We start from the raw sequence: 11,604 nt of genomic DNA on the forward strand, positions 1-11,604 counted from the left end.
CTATAGAAATAAACTGAATAGAATAGAATAAAGTTCAATTATGTAACCTGACATACTTTCACAGCAAACTTTGGAATTGGATCTGAAGGGAAGAAATGGTGATTAAATAGAATCGAATAGAAAATCCCTGTATTTAAGAATAACATAATAGTGAAGAGTTAAAAGATAAACAATAAAATACTGTAAATTGTTTTAACAATATAAAACTGCACCTGGAGAATAAATAACCAATATCCAGCTATGGGCCTTTTTTACAGTAATGAACGTAACCTTAGTTGTAACAAGAAAAAATGTGAAAAACATTAACAGATAAGAACGCATTGTCTATTGAAATGTTAAAGAGATCAAAGAAAAGGCAGATTAAACAAGTTTGAGATCATAAAGAATCAAATAAAAGTGTGGTTCCTTTTTTTCTACACCACCTCTGAAATGCTTTAACCAAAATTCATATCCATTGGTGTTACATTTTTATACGATGTTATCAGTTTGCAGAAAATATAAAAGGTAGAGTGTTGGCCGTTTTGATGCATTAAACCTTAAAATTAATTGAAACTTATGACCATTAAAGTATTTCTAATGTGAGTTATCATGTTGAATTTCTACATCTAAATATTTTTAGATGTAGACATGCAAAGCTAGAATTAGATAGTTTTTATTGTCCTAATAAAAATAAAACAGGATCTATATTTGGGCCGTTTAAAGGGACAGGATGCTAGTCATCAACCGGTGTGATGAAAGAAATCGAAACATCCCGCGTTCAGCTTCATATTTGTCGATGTTTGACAGTCACAGATGAGCCAGATGAGTGTTTCAGCGTGTTGAGCGTTCAAAAGGAAATCAGCAGGCTCGGTGTTTTTATGCAGCTCACTTTGCACCTTCTAACTGCTCTATAGATAGGCCTTTATGACGACTGAAACTTTCCTGAAATACATCAGAGCTGACAAGAGGATATGTCTAAAGTCTTCTTGGCTGAGAAGGTGATTCTTTAGAATCGGTCTAATCTGTGGCGGAGACGACTCAGCGAGCCTCATTTGATGTCGATCTGCTTCGTAAAGACAGACATGAGTTTAACTGAAGGTCTTTCCAAAGAAGAGGTGATGACATGGCGTCCGGAGAAGCTAGCAGACTACATGAGGCAGGTGAGAAAAATCACCTTGGTAATTTATTCAATGGATAGAAACATTCTTTACTGCCTATCCTTTGAAAATAATGTAGGATTTCTGAGTTTAGCACATCAGCTTGTGTGTTTATAGAAAAAAAAAACATATAAAGACAAACTAGGTGAAACTTAAGCTACCAGGAAAGTTGAATAAACTGCATATGATTGTTTAAAACTAAGCCAAGATGGGTGTTTATGGAAATGAAACAGGGTTTAAAAGTGGGTCCCGGAGTCCCGCCGTCCTGCAGGTTTTAGAGGTTTCTCTACTTCAGCACAGCTGATTCTAATGATTGCAGTTCAGCAATAGCCTGATAATCAACTATCAATGTAAATCAGCTGTGCTGAAGCAGAGGAACCGCTAAAATCTGCAGGACAGCGGCCCTCCAGGATGGGGATGCCTGGCTCACAGTAATAATCTGAAGTGTCCTCTGAAAGCTCTGATCATTCTTTCATATTTCTGTGGATTATTCCCCCCCTTTGTTTACTTCTACATGCTTATCTTTGTCTACAGCTGCTGACCTGAAACCTTCGTGGTTCTTCAGGTTGTTTAAATTTGGCAAGAGGATGTCAGCGACTATTCAGGCCACTGCATTCGGTACATCCTGCTAGTCCATCTTTGCCATTATAAACTTATCGCTTCAAAAAAAAAAAAAAAGCATTGGTTCAGAATAAAATGATATTAGCATAAAGTTGCAGCAGACAAATTGGCTGCAGATGCTAAAGCTTTTATTTTGGGTTAAGAGTGACTGTGCAGGATATTACTGAACTGAACTTTGAGATGTTCCTACGCTAAAATTTATTTTAACGACTGTTTCCTTTCTCTCATCTGAGTTAAAGGTCACTTGAAGTTTACTTTATACAGCTGATGTGTGATTGGCTGATCCTCTACTGGTTTAAAGGACGGTGCTCTGTAAGACTGGCCCTGGAGATAATATTCATTTTTTATTTTTTATTATATGTGATTGCACAAACTCTCAATAATTGGTCTCTTTGATCTACACTGGAAAAACGATATAGAAAAAAGTAAAAAATGTCTTAAATCAAGTGAATTTGCTCTTAATTTGAGTAGGTGAATTAGATAGTTTGCCAATAGAATGAGTACTTTTACTTTTAAAAAAAGACAATTAGATAATATAAACTTGGAATAAGACAATGCAATTGTGTTTTCTTATTTTAAATGTAAGTTGTTTTGTTCAATTGGCAAAATGTCTCTTTTACCTCCTCAATCCAAGAACAAATGCACTTATTTTAAGAAAAAATAACTTACCTAGATTTCGGTTTTTCCTGGTGTATTTCATTCTTTTTTTTTAACTTTCCAGTTTATATCACTAATGATTAAAATAACTAAGGTATTCCACTCTTAGCTTCAGTCATATTGAGCTGTAGGGATGCACCGATTGCATTTTTCTGGCCAATAAACTATCTTTAAAAAGCTTGAAATGCTGATTCTAATTTTGACCAATGTTCTTTATAACAGCTGTTATAAAATCATAATAAAGGTTCAATGTTTTAATCCCGTTATAAAAAATAAAGAGACCTGTGAAACAATAAAAAAAGTTTAATCTTGACAGGAAATCTCAAATATAAATGAACAGTATGAAGGATTGACTGATTTTTTTAGATATTTGCAAAGGTAGATGAGATCGATTCCACATTTAAGTATCGGCCAATCACTGATTAAGAATTTTTTTAAATCTTTTTATCTGTTTAATTTAATTTAATTTATTTCTAAAGCACTAATTCACATCATGTCATCTCAAGGCTCTTTCCAGTTCACCAGATCATCCAGTCAGGTTGATTCTACCTAAGGAAAACCAGTTGATTGCATTGATTCATTGACTCGAATGCATTCTCTCACACTAAGCATGCTTGTAGCGACAGTGGAGAGGAAAAACTCCCTTTAAACAGGAGGAAACCTCCATTAGAACCAGGCTCAGTGTGAGCGGCCATCTGCTGAGGCCCACTGGGGTTCAAGGAGACAGATAAAAGGCGGCCCGGTCCAGATCTACTTTTTATCTGACATTTCTGGCGTCTCCAGAGCCTAAATAGCTATTTGGTCCTGTCTCACCTAATATATAAAAAGATAAAGTATTGCCATGTTTTTGGTTTCATGTCCCCATGAACAAACAAAGGCCCCATGCTGGCCACTATGTCAATTTGATGTAGAACCATTGCTATATCCTTCTATCGGTTCTGGGAGCAGCTCTGAGCAGAGCCGCTTCTCCTCCACATCTGGAAGTCGCAGGTGTTCCAGGTACGTCCCACCAGAGGGAGACCCAGGGGACGACCAGGTCACCTTGTAGGGACAATTTCACTCAGCTGGTCCTGGAGACCTTTGGCTCTGCCCAGGGGAACTGAAGGAGGTGTGTGGGGAGAGGAAAGTCTTTACTGGGGCTGTTTACCACGGGAACTGATCCCAAATAAGCAGAAGACAAGTTTAAATATATTCATATATGTATAAATAAACTACAATCGCCTCCTCGTACTGCGGAGCCCTTTCATCTCACGTTTGAAGCTCATTTATCATCACAGTAGCCTGGTTCCTTCACACTTGACCTTGTTTATACACATAGATCTATATTTATATAGATATGTCTGTATGTATATATTCTTAGAGCTGCGTTTTTGGTTTATGAGTCTTTCTTACGAGATTCTGCTGACATGCCTGAAGCATTCACAATTTATCCTTTTTGAAAACAATTATTCCAATATTCTTGATTCTTTTATAAGGTAAAATGAAACAGAATATTTTTTTAAGACCTTAGGTTGTATGAAAATTAACCTTATGATGCAAAGAGGGCTTCAAGCTTCATATTTGAACCTCCTGGCTCTTTTTGATAGAAATTATCTCCTCTAAAACTCATCTTGTCTGGTAATAAAACTAAATCATAGAATGCAAAAAGATTAAGTTTTTTCTAATTTATTGCCTTTAATTTATCATTGTTGCAGCTTATTATAAAAAAGCTTCACTGAAACAAGAAAAACTGTTTTAGTTTTTAAACTAGAATCTTTATTAAAACATATTAAAACCTGCATTTGTGCTAAAAAACAAAACAAAATACTGTTTATTGTTTCCTCAGCTCAAGTTATCAACTTGTGACAAAGTGGTGTTAAATAGGAGAATAACTGGGGCCCAATTTATGGTGAGTAATTTTATCGCTCATGTAATGTTAAACTTTTATAGAAATAAACAAACAGATTTCCTCACATCCAAAACATCCTCCTCATCCAGCACATGATCCAACATGAACTTGAAGTGTTCCCAATCCTCTCGATCCCGTAAGTTTAAGAAAACCTGTTGCTCAGCGTACTATAGTACTCTGATGTGTTTAAAGTGGCTGTTTGACTCATCATTTACAGAATACTCGCAAAAATCCAGAAAGATCTCAACAAACCAGAGAAGAAGAAAACTTTTTATTCAAAGTAAGTGAGCAGAGGCTGATCATGTCCGCTGAAAGTGAAACTAACCCAAAAAAAGAACTCACCTTTATCTTATGTGCAGATTTAGGACGCAGAATCATCCAGCACAAGGTACACGACTCAGTTCAACTTAGTAAATAGAATCAACCAATCGTCTTCTCTTCCATCTGTTTAATGTTTATTCTCACACAGGCCAGGAAGAAAAAGTCCAGGAGACAAATGAGTTTGTGAGTGAAATACTACTTAAAGTCTATTGAATTTTTATTTGGTTTTGCCTCTTAGAGCAAAAATAAAATCACACATTTGGGCTTTATTACTCTGCAGAAATGAACCATAACTAACCCTCTCCAACTAGGATAGCGACAGCGATGAGTATGAAGAGTTTCAGCAGGAGGCAGCAGATGGAAACTACATCTTTCCTCTTAATGAGCCACACGCAGCAGAGAGTCCACAAAACATCAAAGCAGAAGACCACAGGTTTCCGAGACCGCCTGGACCCCAGAAGGTGTTTAAAGGACCCTGCCATCCCATGGGTAATAAAACAAATCTAGTTTATTTCTATAGCACCAATTAACAACACGTCATTTGGAGGCACTTTACAGAGATAATTGAATCAGATCAGCCAGTCGGATTGATTCAAAGTTGTCTATCTAAAAACCAGCTGATTGCATCGATTCGTTGACGCGACGGCAATCTCGCACACTAAGCTTTGATGTAGCGACAGTGGAAAGGAAAAACTCCCTTTTAACAGGAAGAAACCTCCATTAGAACCAGGCTCAGTGTGAGCTGCCTTCTACTGAGGCCGACTGGGGTTCAAGGAGACAGAAGCAGACAGCGGAAATAGAAAACAATTGGATCAATTACTACTTTCTATGCGAGAAAAGGTAACTCTAAACTAGCTCATAAGCTACTCTACTATGATGAGAAAAAGCAGAGAGAGCATAAAGTTAGGGTTGGAACTAACAAATACTACTGAATAAGAAAACAGAGTTAGACTGAAACCTGATGATGAAAAATGGGCCCTATGCCCTCCGGCAGTCTAAGCCTATAGCAGCAGAACTATAGAGATAGCTCAGGATAACCTGAGCCACTCTAACTAGAAGCTTAATCAAAAAGGAAAGTTTTAAGCCTAGCCTTAAAAGTAGACAGGGTGTCTGCCTCACGGACTAAAACTGTTAGTTGGTTCCACAGGAGAGGAGCCTGATAACTAAAAGATCTGCCTCCCATTCTACTTTTAGAAATTCTAGGAACCACTAGTTCCTCATGACATCATGGTAGACATCAGGTTGTTTACAATGTGCAATGAGAAATGAGTCCAGAGGAAAGTAGGAGTATGTATTTTTACTACGAATGAAAAAGTTTGCCTCCTGATTATTATTCAACTAATTATACATAAATTACTGTTATTTTTTTTAACCAGTAAAGCTTGAGTGCTAAATGATTGTTATTCCTCATTCTAGATCATCCTTATAATTCTCAACAAATCAAGAAGCCTCAGAAACCTCCTCTCCCTCCTCACAAAGCCTTTCCACGCCCACAGCCCAGTATGTAAAGCATGTTAGAGGTTTTCATGAAGACAAAACTCATCTCTACATCTCACGTTTTTCATAACCGTCCAGCAGAGGGCAGTGTTGCCATGGCTACAGGTTCACATACCAACAGCCGGCAGGTACCAGCAATCCCTCAGAGGACTGTGTTCACCAGGTGAGAAAGAAAATCCTGCAAGTTTCTGTATTTATTTACTGTAACTCTTTCGCTTCCTTTAACTATTTATTTTTTTTCTATCATTTTAACTTCTTCTTTCTCAGGGAAAATAATCAAACTCCAAACGTTCCTGCACCAGCGCCACGCACTCATTTAAGTGCACCAACAAAATCATCCAGACAGGTGATAAAAATGTGTATTTTTAGTGTCCTAACACCCAGTGGTGCCACCAGGGGGTGGCCAGAGGTGCCCGCTGGACAGGGTAAATTATATTACCATCAATTTAGCTTTTCATCCGATTATGCACAGCCAGCTACTTACAGTAACATTAAAAAATCACACAATAAACCAAGATATGAGCATGGGCGGCTCTAGACAGGGGCCAACGGGGGCCAGGGCCCCTGTAGATCAAGTCCTGGAGCCTGTTATGGCCCCTGTACTGAAGACATAAGACTCAAAGAAATTCTAATGATGATATGCGCTGAAACAAACATGGTTACTGATAGGTCCTTTGGATCTATTTTATTTTTTTCTTCACAAATTCTGTGTTTTACTAATTATTTAAAACCATAAGGTGATAGCTTCAGTGGTATTAAGATAAGATCCCAATTTTCATCTGCCACATTTTATTTTTTTCAAAATAAATGAAAAAAAATCTAATTTTTACAGCTGAATTTATCAGTTTTTCTTGAGTTCTAATTCAGATTTTATAGAAAACAGTAATATTACCTTAAATTAAGTCAAAAATATTTAAAATTCCTAAATTATGAATGTATATTGACCTAATAAGATATAGACTTTTAATTAAACCTAATTAAATAGAAATTTCACTTCATGCAGCTATATTAAAATATTTGAATCCCTTGCTCTGTTTTTTTATTTCATTTTTTCTGTGCCCCCATGGAAACACGAAAAAATTTGTATTTTTACTTTTAAAATAAGATAATAAGATGATATACACTTGAACTAAGACAATGCAATGGTGTTTTCTTTTTTTAAATGTAAATTGTTTTGTTTCATTGGCAAAATGTCTCTTTTACCTCCTCAATTCAAGAGCAAATGCAGTTAATTTAAGAAAAAATGACTTATCTGAATTTCGATTTTTTTCCAGTGTACCGTGTTTTGGTTTAGTTACACTGTAAAAATGATCTAGAAATAAGTAAACATTTCTTAAATTAAGGGCCGGATCTATCAAAGGTTTGCGTGTATAAAAACGTGAGCTATTTCACAGCGCACGCTAAAAATGTACAAACTGATCTATCAACAGCGTGCTAAAAGGATTTGGTCTTTAAAACGTGCTAAATAGCGCCTCTTATCCATTTAGTACTTTTTCTGCAATGAATATGCAATATGGGGCGTTTACACGCAAAAGTGCGTCTTGTGGGAGGAGAACATGTAAACAGTAATTTTTAACTCTAAAAATTCTGTTTTACTAATTATTTAAAGACAATAAAAAAGGATCCCAGGATTCAAAAAACAAATTTAAAAAATACAAGCTGAATTTATCAATTTTTCTTGAGTTCTAATTCAAATTTTATAGAAAACAGTAATATTACCTTAAATTAAGTCAAAAATATTTAAAATTCCTAAATTATGAATGTATATTAACCTAATAAGACATAGATTTTTAATTAAACCTAATTGAATAGAAATTCCAATTCATGCATCTTAATATATTTGAATCTCTTGCCCTGTTTGTTTTTTTTTATTTCCTGCTTTTCTGGGCCCCCATGAAAACACGCCGGCCCCCTCCTGGCCCCATGGTACATTTGGTCTAGAACCGCCACTGGATATAAGTAGGTTTTTCACTGAAATCTTTATGATTTCTACAGGCTGGTTTACCACAATAGTAGATTCAAACCCTGAAATTATGGCTTTTAGTTTCAGTGGTCACCCCAAGATTTTTAGTAGCCCCATCTGCCCCCCCATGAAACATTTCTGGGGGCGCCACTGCTAACAGCAGAGGGCGATGTTGTTAAAGAGCAAAAACGCTGATGAAGAACTCAAAAACACATTTTTATTGACAAGTGAGATACAGTAACTATAATTATCTTTATTTTCTTTGTCTAATGTTGCAAAATAACATCAGAAATACAAAGAGGAATTTCTTTGTCTTTTTTTTTGTCACTGTGAGTCCAGGTTTTGGATCCCAGCTGGTACAGGGGAAGAATAACCCGACATCAGGCTGAAGTCTCTCTCAGAGAGGTGAACAAGGTTAGACGTTGCATCGTTAATTCTGTCGATTAAATAAAGACACACAGAGATGTTAGAGAGAAAACCAGCAGCAGGTTGATGATCTGAGTGGTGTTCTGTCTTAAAGGACGGAGCGTTCTTGGTGAGGGACAGCTCACACAGCTCCTCACAGCATCCCTACACGCTGATGCTGCTTTACCAGGCCAGGATTTTCAACATTAAGATCCAAAAACAGAACGAGTGTTATTATCTGGGAAATGGAACCAAGAACACTAAGGTACGCCAAAATGGAAAACAATAAAATGAACGTTTTGCTCTCTGATTAAACTGAAAAGTTGACACATTGCGGCGAGCCTCAGGGAATGTTTGATGTTGTGGTGCGTGGCGAGGTTCCCCGTCGTTTTCAGTGTGTGCTGTTGTGCTTTAGAGTTTCCTGGGGGTGAGGGAGATGATTATCCATCACATGAACACCCCGCTGCTGCTCATTGATGCCGCAGACCAGGGCTCTGAGGAGCAGCTGCAGTGCTGCCTGCTGCACCCTGCGGGACTCTGACCACACCAACAGGCTTAATGTGAGCGCTCGCATCTGTTCCTGTCTTCTCTGCGTTCTCATTTCCTTGCATGTGTGTTTGCTCTTTGCATGTTCATTTTTAGGAAACCTCTGAAATAAATGTCACAACGTTAAGAACCTCAAAAGGTCATGTTATGTAATCTCTTAATCCTTGTTTTGGAAAACAGAGGGAGACTAAATTAATATCTTTCATGAGGATTATGGTTTTTTTTTTTTACTTTGCTTTTTTTTTCTGCACAGATTACCTCTGATCCTCACGCCTCCGATTCAAGGCTGCTGTTTCTTCACCTCCTCTTGGATTTTTTGGAGGAATGCAGCTTTGTCGGGCTGGTTAACACAAACGATCAGGTCACATTGCATCAGATGGGTTTGCACTGCAGAGAGAAACACAATATCTTTCTGCCACCTGTGCCTCAGGTCAATGTAGCAACTGTTACACCTGAGAAGGGAGAAATTTTGTTGTGTACTGAGTGTCTCCTTCAATTACAAACAGTTTTATAAGTCGACTGGACTCAGATTTACTGGACTTCATTTGCAGGCTGATGTTTTTTGCAATTATTTCCCATTGGTGTTAGTAGACGGGGGCCGAAAGGGGCCTAATAAATTCTATGATGGCCCCTGTACTGAAAACATGCACCGCAATAATTCCAATCTGTTAAAGATTTCATCATATCCCTAAATGAATTATTTTCTTATGAAAAAAGAATCAAATTCTTCTGTGTAGAAGAACCAAATAAAGAATGGATTATTAAAATGTATAAAAAAATCCTTATTTAATGGTAAAAGTTGCAAAATATTTTCAGAACAGTGGGAACACACACTGTAAAAACCATGGGGGTTCAAAACGGGGAACAGACATGGTTACTGATAGGTCCTTTGATCTATTTCATTTTTTTCTTTAAAAATTCTGCTCTACTAATTATTTAAAAACAATAAGGTGATCGCTTCAGTGGGATTGAGAAAGGATCCCAGTTTTCAAAAAACAAATTTTAAAAATACAAGCTGAATTTATCAGTTTTTCTTGAGTTCTAATTCAGATTTGATATAAAAATAAAAAAACAGTAATTTTAACTTTAATTAAGTCAAAAATATAAAGAAAATCCTAAATTATGAATGTACATTGACCTAATAAGACACAGACTTTTAATTAAACCTAATTAAATAGAAATTTTACTTCATGCAGCTATATTAAAATATTTGAATCCCTTGCTCTGTTTTTTATTTCATTTTTTCTGTGCCCCCATGGAAACATGAACAAATTAGTATTTTTACTTTTAAAATAATAAGATGATATACACTTGAACTAAGACAATGCAATTGTGTTTTCTTATTTTAAATGTAAATTATCTTGTTCGATTGGCAAAATGTCTCTTTTACCTCCTCAATTCAAGAGCAAATGCACTTATTTTAAGAAAAAATGACTTATCTGGATTTCATTTTTTTTTTCAGTGTACCGTGTTTTGATTTAGTTACACTGTAAAAATGATCTAGAAATAAGTAAACATTTCTCAAATTAAGTGTATTTACTCTTAATTTTTGTAGGTAAATGAAATGCTTTGCCAATGGAATGAGTATTTTTACTCTTACAAGAAGTTATTTAGATAAAATGCACTTAAAATAAGACAATGCAATGGTGTTTTCTTTTTTTTAATGTAAATTGTCTTGTTTCATTGGCAAAATGTCTCTTTTACCTCCTCAATCCAAGAACAAATGCGCTTATTTTAGGAAAAAATAACTTATCTAGATTTCAATTTTTTCCAGTGTTGTTATTGTTCTGACACTGGCCCCCACCCTGAACCCCCTGCTGAAATTCATCTAGAACCGCCACTGCACTTACTTTTCACTTTTTATACATTCAAGTGTAATTATATACAAAAAAAAAAAAAAAAAATGATTAGTGAAAACAGTTTGGACAGAAAAAAGGTAGAAAATGCACTTTAAATAATTTTTTCACTCTGCGTATGAAGTCTTGGAAACTGGAAGTTTTGACTCTGCAAATATCCCCCCCCCAACAGGAAGCTACTGAAGCCGGAGAACGAACTACGCTGTCAGACAGAAATTATGAGCCCTCCACTTGCCCTGCAGGTTTTATTTAAATTAAAAGAGTCAAACCCACAAACTGTACAAATGTTGAAGCTGAACAATGTTTATTATTTTAAATATCTGACTGTGTGATGAACTCTGGTAGCCATAATAATCCCATGTAGTAAATCACCATCAATAGTCATGTAATTAATTATGTTATAAATCTGCCTTTTGAAAAAAAACCCAGAGGATTGTTGGGGGAAATGATTTGCATTAAAGTACGAGGGTTTAGTGACTGTAAAGACGCCTAGAGCAGCTTTGGATGCTTCAAATCCTAAGCATTTAAAAATTGGGGAAAGTATTTTAAAGGAAAAGTCCGGTCACATTCAGAAACTTCTTAAAGTACTTTAAATATAAAATGTTCAATAAATGATCAGTGTTTTTAAATAACAGTAATGTTCCTTTGAATGTGCTTTACTGGAGGCATCCATGTTTGTCAAAGAACACTACTGCCCCCTACTGGTTAGTGACG

The 11,604-nt window shown here is 36.1% G+C and overlaps 1 long non-coding RNA gene across 1 annotated transcript in view; it reads right to left on the reverse strand.

Annotated features, from left to right (window-relative positions):
* Positions 1–8,406: 8,406 nt before the first annotated feature.
* The window catches only part of LOC107086331, a 7,052-nt gene continuing 3,854 nt past the window's right edge, over positions 8,407–11,604 (reverse strand). The window contains exons 2-3 of the long non-coding RNA XR_001481307.1: positions 9,293–9,421; positions 8,407–8,519 (exon numbers count right to left, since the gene is read on the reverse strand). This is a non-coding gene — a long non-coding RNA (uncharacterized LOC107086331). The remainder of the gene's footprint in view (positions 8,520–9,292; positions 9,422–11,604) is intronic.

Source organism: Cyprinodon variegatus, unplaced genomic scaffold, assembly GCF_000732505.1.
Source record: "Cyprinodon variegatus isolate N-32 unplaced genomic scaffold, C_variegatus-1.0 Scaffold148, whole genome shotgun sequence".
In the NCBI taxonomy this organism is placed as follows: domain Eukaryota; kingdom Metazoa; phylum Chordata; class Actinopteri; order Cyprinodontiformes; family Cyprinodontidae; genus Cyprinodon; species Cyprinodon variegatus.